This window comes from Leptonychotes weddellii, chromosome 4, assembly GCF_054177405.1.
Source record: "Leptonychotes weddellii isolate Sample4059 chromosome 4, ASM5417740v2, whole genome shotgun sequence".
NCBI lineage: Eukaryota > Metazoa > Chordata > Mammalia > Carnivora > Phocidae > Leptonychotes > Leptonychotes weddellii.
The window spans coordinates 144,852,825-144,864,577 of record NC_138372.1 but is presented as its reverse complement, the minus strand read 5'-3'; the positions used below and the strand labels follow the sequence as shown (position 1 = coordinate 144,864,577).

The following is an 11,753-nucleotide window of genomic DNA, read 5'->3' as shown; positions in this document are numbered from 1 at the left end:
GATTCTCAGCTACCTTGTCTGTGTGGTGGACACAGAGAAGGGTGAGTTGGAGGGTGAATAGCTGGATAGATCTACTTTTCCTCATATGCTCAAGTCCATCTCAACAGGTCAGGTCACACTTTGGATGCATCCTCTTGTAAATGGCTGAATACATCTATCCTAATTAATCAGAAAATGAGAGGAGCAAAACTGTCCTTGGGGGTAAAACAAAAGAATTGTGTTTGAAGTCTGATTTGGCTGCTTAGTGATTATGTGAGCTGAGAAAATCCCTCAGTATCTCTGAACTTCAATTTCATCCAGTATAAAATGGATGCATTAATACATACTAAACAGGGTTTTTGCTAAAAATCAGTAAGATAATATGTAATACAAATTTTCAGACAAACAGTGAACATTTGGACACATTACATGTTATTTTCCTCATTACACAGGAGGTTTCTTCAATATAAAAGATACAGTGTAAGTTTCAAAGATCGGGATGTCCAGATGGAATATCCATCAAACATATTAGAAGCATCTTAACCATCAGCAGACCAGGCTCTCCTATGCAAATTTGGCTGCCTCAAAAGAACTTCATCCAGACCCAAAGGCTATTCAATAGTCAAATGGGAATGTAGGGAATGCTACACTGGAGAGCTCAAATCCCTCCTAAAGACAGTCAAATTCAAATTCATTAGAAATAAACTGAACTGGTGTCTTCTTCCTGCCTTGTCTTCGGCGTTTTTGTTCTCAGAGCTGCCGACAGCAAGATGTCTTCAGGAAATGCCAAAATTGGGCATCCTGCCCCCAACTTCAAAGCCACGGCTGTTATGCCAGATGGCCAGTTCAAAGACCTCAGCCTATCTGACTACAAAGGAAAATACATTGTGTTCTTCTTTTACCCTCTTGACTTCACCTTTTTGTGCCCTGCGGAGATCATTGCTTTCAGTGACAGGGCAGAAGAATTTAAGAAACTCAACCTTCAAGTGATTGGTGCTTCTGTGGATTCTCATTTCTGTCACCTGGCATGGATCAACACACCCAAGAAACAAGGAGGACTGGGACCCATGAACATTCCCTTGGTATCAGACCCCAAGCGTACCATTGCTCAGGACTATGGAGTCTTAAAGGCTGATGAAGGCATCTCGTTCAGGGGCCTCTTTATCATTGATAATAAAGGTATCCTTAGGCAGATCTCGGTAAATGACCTTCCTGTCGGCCGCTCTGCGGATGAGACTCTGCGACTGGTTTCAGGCCTTCCAGTTTACTGACAAGCATGGGGAAGTGTGCCCAGCTGGCTGGAAGCCTGGCAGTGATACCATCAGAAGAGCAAAGAATATTTCTCTAAGCAGAAGTGAGCGCCGGGTCATTTTAGGGCTGGGCTGCAGTGGGTAGCCATGAAAACAAAATCTCTTTTGTACTATTGTCATGCTTAGAACATAAGACTTTAGACTCTGTGCAGATGTGGTATGGGGACAGGACAGGCCTTTCCTGCAGGGGTTGGGGAGGCCAGCCTTTCTTCCTCTGGAGAGAATGGCCTGAGCTGTTATAGGGCAGGCCAACTCTTACATACAGTAGTAGGGCATCACTTTTTGTCTTTTGTTGTTTCTATTAAGCTTGAACTGAGGAAGAAAAAAAAAAAAAGAAAGAAACTGAACTTCCCAAATAAAAGATGGTGGCAGGCTGCATTTGGCCTGGTGGTGCTGAGTTTATGGTTCTCTGTTATATGGTCAGGTAGAGAGAGATTTATAGCAGAAACCAGGAATGTCTAAGTTTTACAACCTCCTTTACGTGATATGGAAACAGAGTAATCCTAAGCAATTGAGAAATAGCTGGCTTCCTGTTAACACACAGTGAACTAATTGATTAATTTATTTCAGAATGAAGTTCTTATTCTGCCACTCGATACCTTACAAATCTGGTCCAAAACCATCTTTTGATTTTCTTCTCCAGCTTTTTCTCCTCTGTGCTACTCTGGCCAAATGAAACTACTCATTGTTCCCATGTGCGTTTTGCATGTTCCCATGTGCGTTTTGCATGTTCCCACTTACGTGTCCTTCCTTCACCGGGACTGCTTTTTCTGCATTTTATCAAACTCAAATACTACTCACCATTTAGGACAAAATCAGGTGTACCCTCTGCTTCATCTAAACAAACGTTTTATACATAATAGTCCTCCTTCATGATATATGTTCTTTCCCTGTTGCAGACAACAGAATCCACTCCAACTGGCTGAAAGAGAAAGAGATTTATTAAGGGAGGCAGAAAATCTCAGAGTCACTGAGACAGCAGGAGGAGCAGTAATTAGGCTAATGGCCACTTCTCAGGATACCACAGTACTTGCTTGGTACAGGGACTATTGCTACAACCCACCCCGTATCCTTACTGCCTCTCCTGCCACTTAAGCCATCAGAACAAATATTTAGGACCTCACCTATGGCTTCCATTGCTTGTTTCTGAGCCAAAGTTTTACACAAGCAAATTTTAAAATGAGTTATTTTAATGCTCTCGTTGTCCCAGATTTGACCAATAGTAGCCTCTTTAAGCTGGCATCCATGTCCTTTGACATGTCTCCATTATTCTTTGAGCACTTTCTTATTTTTTTGGCAGGACAAAGTGTTCTGGATTAAAGAAAATGAAGAAACATGACAACTGAATGCAAAATGAATTCTGGCCAAGTTCCTGGACCAGAAAATAAAGTTTTTCTATAAGTTATTACTAGAGCAATTGGCCAAGTTTGGTTAGGCCTGTGGATTAGATAATAGTATTGTATCAAAGTGAATTTCTTGATTTTAACTGAGAGCATATTCTTGTTTTAGGGAAATCCACACTGCTGTGTTTAGGGGTAAATGGGTATCATATCTGCGACCTCTCAAATGATATTTTGGAAAAACTAACAATAGAGAATTATATATATATGTATATATGCATGTTTTTGTATATATGTAACATATATGTAACACATCTCTCTCGTGAGGGTGATTGATAAAATAAATGTGGCCAAATGTTACCATTTGGGAAATCTTGGATATGTGGAATTTTTTATACTGCTTTTGCTATTTGTCTGTAATTCTGAATTGTGTTAAAATACAAAATTTAAGAAAATAAGCAAACAAACAAACAAAAAAAAGATCTTGCCTTTCTAGGGAGAATAAATCATCTGGAAAGAAAAATGGAGAAAAGAATCCAAGAAGGGAAGCTATTATAGTTGTCTGAGGACAAACGGCCATGACATGGACCAGGCAGTGGGAGCAGTGGATATATTGGGTTGTGAACAGACTCAAGATATAAAGTAGAGGTGGAACTGACTGGACTTGGCTATGGGTTCTATAAGGGCTGAGAAAAGGGACACTTGAAGGAGGACTCCTGGGTTTGCGGCTTCAATAATTTGATGAATAGTAGTGTCATTCACAGGTAGGAGAACCTGAAGAGGGAAATTTTGCAGAGAAGGGGAAATAGAGAACTTTTATTTGGACATAAAAATTTGAGATGGGCATTAGTCATCCAAGTGGAGATATGTGACATACATGAGCAACTCAGGGGAGAATTTTGTGCTGGGATAAAACTTACAGTGGTGGCCAAAATAAAGATGGTATTTAAAACCATCGAACTAGATAAAATTACCTTGGAAGTGAATGTGGAGGGAGAAGACAGCCTTGAAGGCCTACCATATTTCAGAGTGGATACATAGGACCTGCCCTATCATTTATGGGGTTCACTGCAAAATAGAAATGCAGAGCCCTTTGTTCAAAAATTATTAAAAATTTCAATATAGTGACAACAGAGCATTAAACCAAATTTGTGGCCCATCTAAGGGGGGCAGGCAGCCCTATGTGACTCCCCAGCCCTGTACACAAAGAAGGAAGTTCCAGTAAAGGATATTGAAAGGGAACATTCAGAGAAATAAAATAAAATAAAATTAAATTAAATTAAATTAGCCCCCTCGCTCTCGCTCAAATAAATAAATAAATAAATCTTTAAGGAAAAAAAGAATATTGGGTAGAGAGACCAATAGAATAAAGCAAAGGTAAAGAAGCAGAAAGAATGAGTATAATCAATCTGTTTGAGGAAGTTTTGCTCTGAAGAAAAGCAGAGAGATTAAGTGATCGACGGAGGGGAAGTTGAGTTTTTATTTTTAAAGTGAAAAATGGAACAGTTTGTAGGCTGATGGTCAGAATCCAGTAAAAAGGGAGGGAGTGGTGATGCAAGAGAAAGAGACCTCTCCGTTTAACTGGTTGACTTCTCTAGCAGTTTCTCTGACTGCTTGGATACAGGCACAGATGTGTTTTGGGGGGAAATTCTCCATTCTACACAGATTGTGAGTGGCAGCACTGACTATAATTTGTTCTGGACTATCTTTCCAGGGATGCTTGTGTAGTAAAAGGGCTCAGAAAATAGAAATAAGAGACTCTCTCCCTCCAGAGTAAAAGGCTGGCATGCTTACTCTCCAGCATAATAAAGATCATGTCTTGAATATAATGGGCATGTTTCCTGCTCATTACACCTGATTCAGGTTCCCTAAGATTAGGGCTCCTCTCCTCTAATGCCGCCCACTGAACGTGCAGGCGTCATCCAACTTTTTGGTGTCACCCTGTGCGAACTGGGGCTCAGGGACCCGGAGGAAAAATGCTGAGAATCTGGCTACCACTATTGCTGAGGAATAAAACTCTTCTTTACCTCTGCTCCAGGAGGCTGTCTTCTGCCAGCATCCATGAAATCGTGGCAGGTTAACTGGTTAACTTGCAAGTAATGAACAGAGTTAGACCCTAAACGGTTCTTGCCAATGAGCTCCAAAGGAAGCAAGAAGCCGAAGAGTTGAAGGTGTTTTTAAGAGAGGGATTAAAATCCTGGGATCATAGACTCTAACCTGAAAAAATAGGCAAGTGAGGACAGAAAAACAGTGGTGAATAGTAAATCTGTTTGCAAGGGAGCATATGTGTGTGTGCCAGGGCGTGGGGTGGGGGGTATGTGTTGCAGAGCTTCATTTGTTGGAAGAATTGTTTGGATGTGTCATCTTTGGGTAGAGATAATATATTATAAACGCAAGTCATGCTTGAAATCAGTATTTCCGAGGTGGCACAGTTGCTGGAGGCAAGAAGGTCCGGGTAAGTGGCTCAGGGTGGGTGAAAAAGTTTGGGGAACATTTCTGAGAATGTCTCAGAGCAAGGAAGGTGTTCAGGCTTTGATCGTAAACTTACCGTGCCAGGTCCCGGACGATTTCTCCTTGCCACAGCTCTTAAAGCCAGTGGTGGGAGTGGTCGGGGGAATGTCCCGTTTTTCTCTTTGACAGCGCTCCCTCATTGATTCGTGGCCCTCAGCCGCCCTGCTCTGTGCCCAACATATCACCTGGGCTCCTTGGCCTTCAGCCTTCTTGTGGAGTCAGCCAATGAAGAGCACTCGCTGAAGTCTGGAAGACAGGAGAGGGCAAAGAATTTAGTGTAGTAGTTTCCCTCCTCCATTTCCTCCTTGGTGTTGCTGGAGCTCTGCTTTGTGCCTACATCTCTCCAAAATTATAGTTTCTGTCAATCGGCCCCTCTTCCATGACCTCAGCTCTTAACAGAGCTCTAACACTTTTTTCCTCATTTGTCCCTTCCCAGACCTGTGAGCCATAAATCCTTCCAAATATTGCTAGTTCCTATGTGCCTCAAAATCACGTGTTCTTCCCTTAACCCTGCCACACCTCAGTAAACAGCTCCTTCATTAGAAAGCCTCCTCCAAGTTCCAAGTTCTCAGCTGCGCCGTCTGTACCTGCTGGGACCCCAAGTGATGCAGTGGAATTGGGCAGGGAGTTAGTTCATGGAGTGGGGTAGACAGAGAACATTCTTAACAGAAATAGAAGACACAGCTGTGTAGGGTGCTTTATCTGTCAGGTTTTGGTGTCAAGATTATGGCTAATTTACTAAAAATGCATTAGAAAGCTTTCATGCAGGCGCCTGGGTGGCTCAGATGGTTAAGCGTCTGCCTTCGGCTCAGGTCATGATCTCGGGGTCCTGGGATCGAGTCCCGCATCGGGCTCCCTGCTAGGCGGGGAGCCTGCTTCTCCCTCTGCCTCTCTCTCTCTGTCTCTAATGAATAAATAAATAAAATCTTTAAAAAAAAAAAGAAAGCTTTCATGCTTTTCTAGGAACTTGAGTAACATACGAATTTCACCACGAAAAGTATTTGCTTTTTGGAACTTTGAAAGAAGTAATTGATTCAAATATCTGGACTGAGTATTTTTTGGAAGTAATTTTAGAAATGTTTCACAATTTATGTTATTGTTATTTTCTTCTGTTTTCCAATTTCATTGTGGGTCAAATTTGACATTTATGTTTTTCTTTCAAAAATGTCCATTTAAATAGAGATACTCAAGTATGTAAGCATGTGCTGTGTATAGTTCTCATTCAACACATTCATCAAACACTTAGAGGATTTGGGGGTGCCTGGATGGCTCAGTTGGTTAAGCGGCTGCCTTCGGCTCAGGTCATGATCCCAGGGTCCTGGGATCGAGCCCTGTATCGGGCTCCCTGCTCGGCGGAGAGCCTGCTTCTCCCTCTCCCTCTGTCTGCCACTCTGCCTACTTATGCTGTCTCTCTCTCTCTCTCTGTTAAATAAATGAATAAAAATCTTAAAAAAAAAAAAAAACTTAGAGGATTTTATGTTCCAGGCACTATTCTAATTTAAAATATCTATATCTAGACTTTTCCTCTTCTCATTGGGTTTCTTTCAGTTGTATTTGATTATACATACCTATTTTTTTCAATATTTCTAGGAATTAGTTCTTGGATTTATTAATCTGAGGAAATTTTGCTTCATCTGCTTTTATATTCATTTATTCATATTTTATTTTTATGATTTCCATATTCTTGCTTTATAAATTTGTATTCTGTTTCTTAATTTTCAAATGACCACAATTTTCAATTACTTTTCTAAAATTTTTAACTTGTTTCTATTTCCAAAATTAAAAATAGCTGTCATATAAAATTAAAGACAAAGAAGGTTAACATTATGTACTTCCAACAATGAAACTTAACATTTTAATATATATCCTTTCAATATTTTTTTCTCTCTGTATGTGTCAATATTTTTTGGTTTTTGTTTTGTTTTAATTTTTTACAGAATTCAGAAAAGGCCATTTTCTGAAGGCCATTTTTTTTTTTAATTTTTAAAGTAATCTCTACACCTAACATGGGGCTCAAACTCACAATCCCTAAATCAAGAGTCTACCACCTAAGCCAGCCAGGCACCCTTTTCTTTTAAAACTATTTAGTTATGGGGAGCCTGGGTGGCTCAGATGGTTAAGCGTCTGCCTTCGGCTCAGGTCATGATCCCAGGGTCCTGGGATTGAGCCCCACATCGGGCTCCTGGCTCAGCGGGGAGCCTGCTTCTCCCTCTCCCTCTGCCTCTCTCCCTGCTCATGCTTTCTCTCTCTATCTCTGTGTCTCAAATGAATAAATAAAATCTTAAAAAAAACCCAAACTATTTAGTTATAATTTTTTTATCTGAGTATAGTTGAAACACAATGTTACATTAGTTTCAGGTGTATAACTTTGTGATTTAGTAAGTTTATACATTATGCTATGTTCACCATAAGTGTACCTAACTATCTGTCCCATTATATCTCTATTATAATATCATTCACTGTATTCCTTATGTTGTGACATTTATTCCTATGACTTATTCATTCCATAACTGAAGGCCTGTATCTTCCACTCCCTTTCACCCATTTTGCCCCACACTCCACTTCCCCTGACCCTATCAACAATCATCAGTTTGTTCTCTGTATGTATAGGGCTCATTCTGCTTTTTATTTATTCTTTTGTTTTGTTTTTTAGATTCCACTTATGAGTGGAGTCATATTATATTTGTCTTTCTCAGTATGACTTATTTCACTTAACATAATGCTCTCCAGGTCTGTCCATGTTGTTTGAAATGGCAGGACCTCATCCTTTTTTACGGTTGCATAATATTCCCATGTATGTATATACCACATCTTCCTTATCTATCCATTGAAATCTTCCTTATATATTGATGGACACTTTGGCTACTTCCAAATCTCAGCTATTATAAATAATGCTGCAATAAACATAGGAGTGCATATATCGTTAAAAAATTAATGTTTTAATTTTCTTTGGGTAAATACCCAGTAGTGGAATTACTGGACCTAATTTTGATTTTTTGAGGAACCTCCATATTTTTTTTCTATAGTGGCTGTACCAATTTACAGTCCTACCAACAGTGCACGAGAGTTCCTTTTTCTTTACATCCTCACCAACACTTGTTATTTCTTGTCCTTTTGATTTTAGCCATTCTTGACATGTGTAAGGTGATATCTCATTGTGGTTTTGATTTACATTTCCCAGATGATTAGTGATGTTGAGCATCTTTTCATGTGTCTGTTGGCCCTCTGTATGTCTTCTTTGGAAAAATATCTCTTCAGGTCCTCTGTGCATTGCTTAATTGAATTGTTTATTTGTTGGTGTTGAGTTGTATAAATTCTTTATATATTTTGGGTATTAGCCCCTTATTGGATATGTCATTTGCAAATACCTTCTCCCATTCAGTAGGTTGTCTTTTTGTTTTGTTGATGGTTTCCTTCACCGTGCAAAAGCTTTTTATTTTGATGTAGTCCCAATAATTTAATTTTGCTTTTTTCTTGCCTGAGGAGACATACCTAGAACAATACCAACAGCATTTTTTACAGGACTAGAACAAATAATCCTAAAATTTTTAAGGAACCACAGAAGACCTCAAATAGCCAAAGCAATCTTGAGAAAGAAGTACAAAGCCAGATTTTAAGATATACTACAAAGCTATTGTATACTGCAAAACAATATGGTACTGCCACAAAAGTAGGCACATAAAACAATGGAACAGAATAGAGACTCCAGAAATAAGTCTACAATTACTTGGTCAATTAATCTATCACAAAGGAGGCAAAAATGCAGTGGGGGAAAGACAGTCTCTTTAGTAACTGGCACTGGAAAAATTGGATGGCCACATGTAAAAGAGTGAAACTAGACCACTTTCTAACACCATACACAAAAAATAAACTCTAAATGTATTAAAGATCTAAAGTGAGACCTGAAACTATAAAAATCCTAGAAGAGAACACAGGCAGTAACTTCTCTGACATTGGCCTTAGCAACATTTTTCTAGACAGAGTTTTAAACTTAGTACTTTTTGATTATTAGTAATGTTGAACATGTTTTCAAGTTTAACATCTGTTTACATTTCTCCTTCTTTGAATTCTGTTCATGTGTTATGCCCATTTTTTCATTTAATGTTGGAGCTCTATATAGAGTAGAAGATTAACTATTTGTTCCATATATATTGCAAATATTTTCTCTCAAGTTATGATTCTGCTGTTTTCTTTTATGTTGCCTTTGATATTGAAGTTTTATAGAATTTTTACAGAACACTTTTTTTGTGTAGACATATCAAAGTTCTTTTAGAACTTACTTATTTTTATGCTTAACAAAAGTTTTTCTCCAGAGAGATCAGACATATAATTTCCTTTTGTTTTTTCTCATTTACCATGATTTTATGTTTTACATATATGTGTATATCTATAAACATATACATAAATATATCTATATATCTCCTGCTGGTTCTGCTTCTCGGGAGAACTGTGACTACTACACATACTAAAAGTCATGAAAGGGGCACCTGGGTGGCTCAGTCATTAAGCGTTTGCCTTCGGCTCAGGTCATGGTCCCAGGGTCCTGGGATTGAGCCCCACATTGGGCCCCCTGCTCGGCGGGGAGTCTGCTTCTCCCTCTCCCACTCCCCCTGCTTGTGTTCCCTCTCTCGCTGTCTTTCTCTGTCAGATAAATAAATAAAATCTTTAAAAAAAATTTAAGAAAAAGTCATGAAGATGGTCTCCTCTGCTTTCTTGAAAAAAGTTTATTGTATAATCTTTCACACTAAGATCTACAATCTATCTTGAATTGGTATATAATTTTGTCTTTTTAAATTGCATATTAAATTGGTAAATATTCATAAGATATTACTGATAGCATCTTTGCTATGATTTATAATCTTAATAAGGTATTTAAAATGCTTTACCATTAAAACCTGATTTTGTCTATTTTCTTAAAAGAGGATTTTTAAAAAAATTCTATTATGGGACTATCATTGGATTATAACATTACTGAATTGTTTTTGAGATATTCAATTTTACAAAGTGACATTTTAGTCTCTATTGAAATTACATCAATGCTCTCATGATTCTCACTTACCTATTTCTGTAATAAATTACATCAATAAATTTCTCAGATTTAAATTAACATTAATTTCTTGATTTATCATTTTCATTATATTGTTCTGCTAGATCTAATTTTAAGATTCTGATTTAACCTTTATTCATATGTAAGGTTTCCTAGTGAAATTTTTTAAAGTAAGGATATATTCTATTATTCACAAAAAGAGGAAAAGAAAGTCTAAGTTCACATAGTTTCTTCTTCTTTAACAATCTGTGAATTTAAGGGCATAGGTTCTATCTTAAACATTGTTGCTTTGGCCACATTCCATACTATTTTTTTATGAAGTGTCCATTAGTGACATAGTCTAAGTGATTTATAATAGATTGAGCCAAGAATAATTTGGAATAGTGTTTTAAATTTTTTATGCAACCATTTATAATACATTAAATTTTATTGCTTTGTGATTATAGGATGTGCTTTGTACATATTTTACTTCTGAAATTAAGGTTACCTTTATGGTCTATTGTATGGTTAATTATTGTAACTATCATGCTTTTGTTAGGAAAGAAAATACCGTCTTTATGTGGTCAAAGTTAGATATTAGTTAATATTATTCATAGTATTATATTATTCATCTATCAATAATTAGTTGTCTACTTAATTGGTTAAAGCCTAAGAAATAATATGAAATTTAACACTTTTGTGTCATAAAAATTTCTCCTTATCTTTTAAACAGGTGTTGATATGTATATATATATATATATATATATATATACATACACATTCACACACATACTCATGCAGTTTTGATGTTTAGTATCTAAGTAAGGTGCATTTATTGATTTAATGTGTCTACTAAATCTCTTGAGCTATTAATTTCTATCTTTTTTCTTACACATTTTTATTAAGCAAAATAGGTCATTAGTTCTGTAGAGTTTCCTACATTTTAGGTTTTATTGATTGCACTTCTGTGGTGTCACAGTGTCACTTAAATATATTCCTCTGTCCTTTATATTTTCTGCAAGTTGGTAATTAGCTCTAGAGGCCCCGGTCAGACTGAGTTGTTTGTTTGAGTGACAAGATCTCTTTACTGTGGTGGTGTATACTTCCATCAGATATCATTTTAACACTTTTTGTTTCTCCTTTTGTTGTGCTATCAGCCATTGGTGCTCATTCCAATCCATTAATCATCAGTACTTGTAAAATTGTGGTATTCAAATTCTATTACCCTTTCCTTTATTAGTTGGAATAATTCTATAAAAAGAAACTTTCCTTTATCAACTATTTGATTATTCTTTAGGTCTAGATTATACATGATGGAGTAAATACTTGAGTCTTTCCTTTTATTTATGAGTTTTCAAAATAATGAATGAGACAGCTATGTTGGATTTCCTTTATGGAAAAGCAGAGCCTGGGGCCAAGACTTTTGTACAGGTGGTTTATTTTGGAATTAATTCCTTGGAGCAGGTGTGAGTGGAATGTGGAAATGAAGAAAGGAGGAAAGACAACAGACAGGCAAGGTCCCCTATCCAGGTCACTGTTGAGGACAACTGGAAAATGCAGACCACTTCTCAGAGTTGTCAGAAAAAC

General features: G+C 37.5%; 1 pseudogene; it reads left to right on the top strand.

The window, feature by feature from the left end:
* Positions 1 to 729: 729 nt before the first annotated feature.
* On the top strand, positions 730 to 1,527 carry LOC102728539 (peroxiredoxin-1 pseudogene; annotated as a pseudogene).
* The last annotated feature ends 10,226 nt before the right edge of the window (positions 1,528 to 11,753 follow it).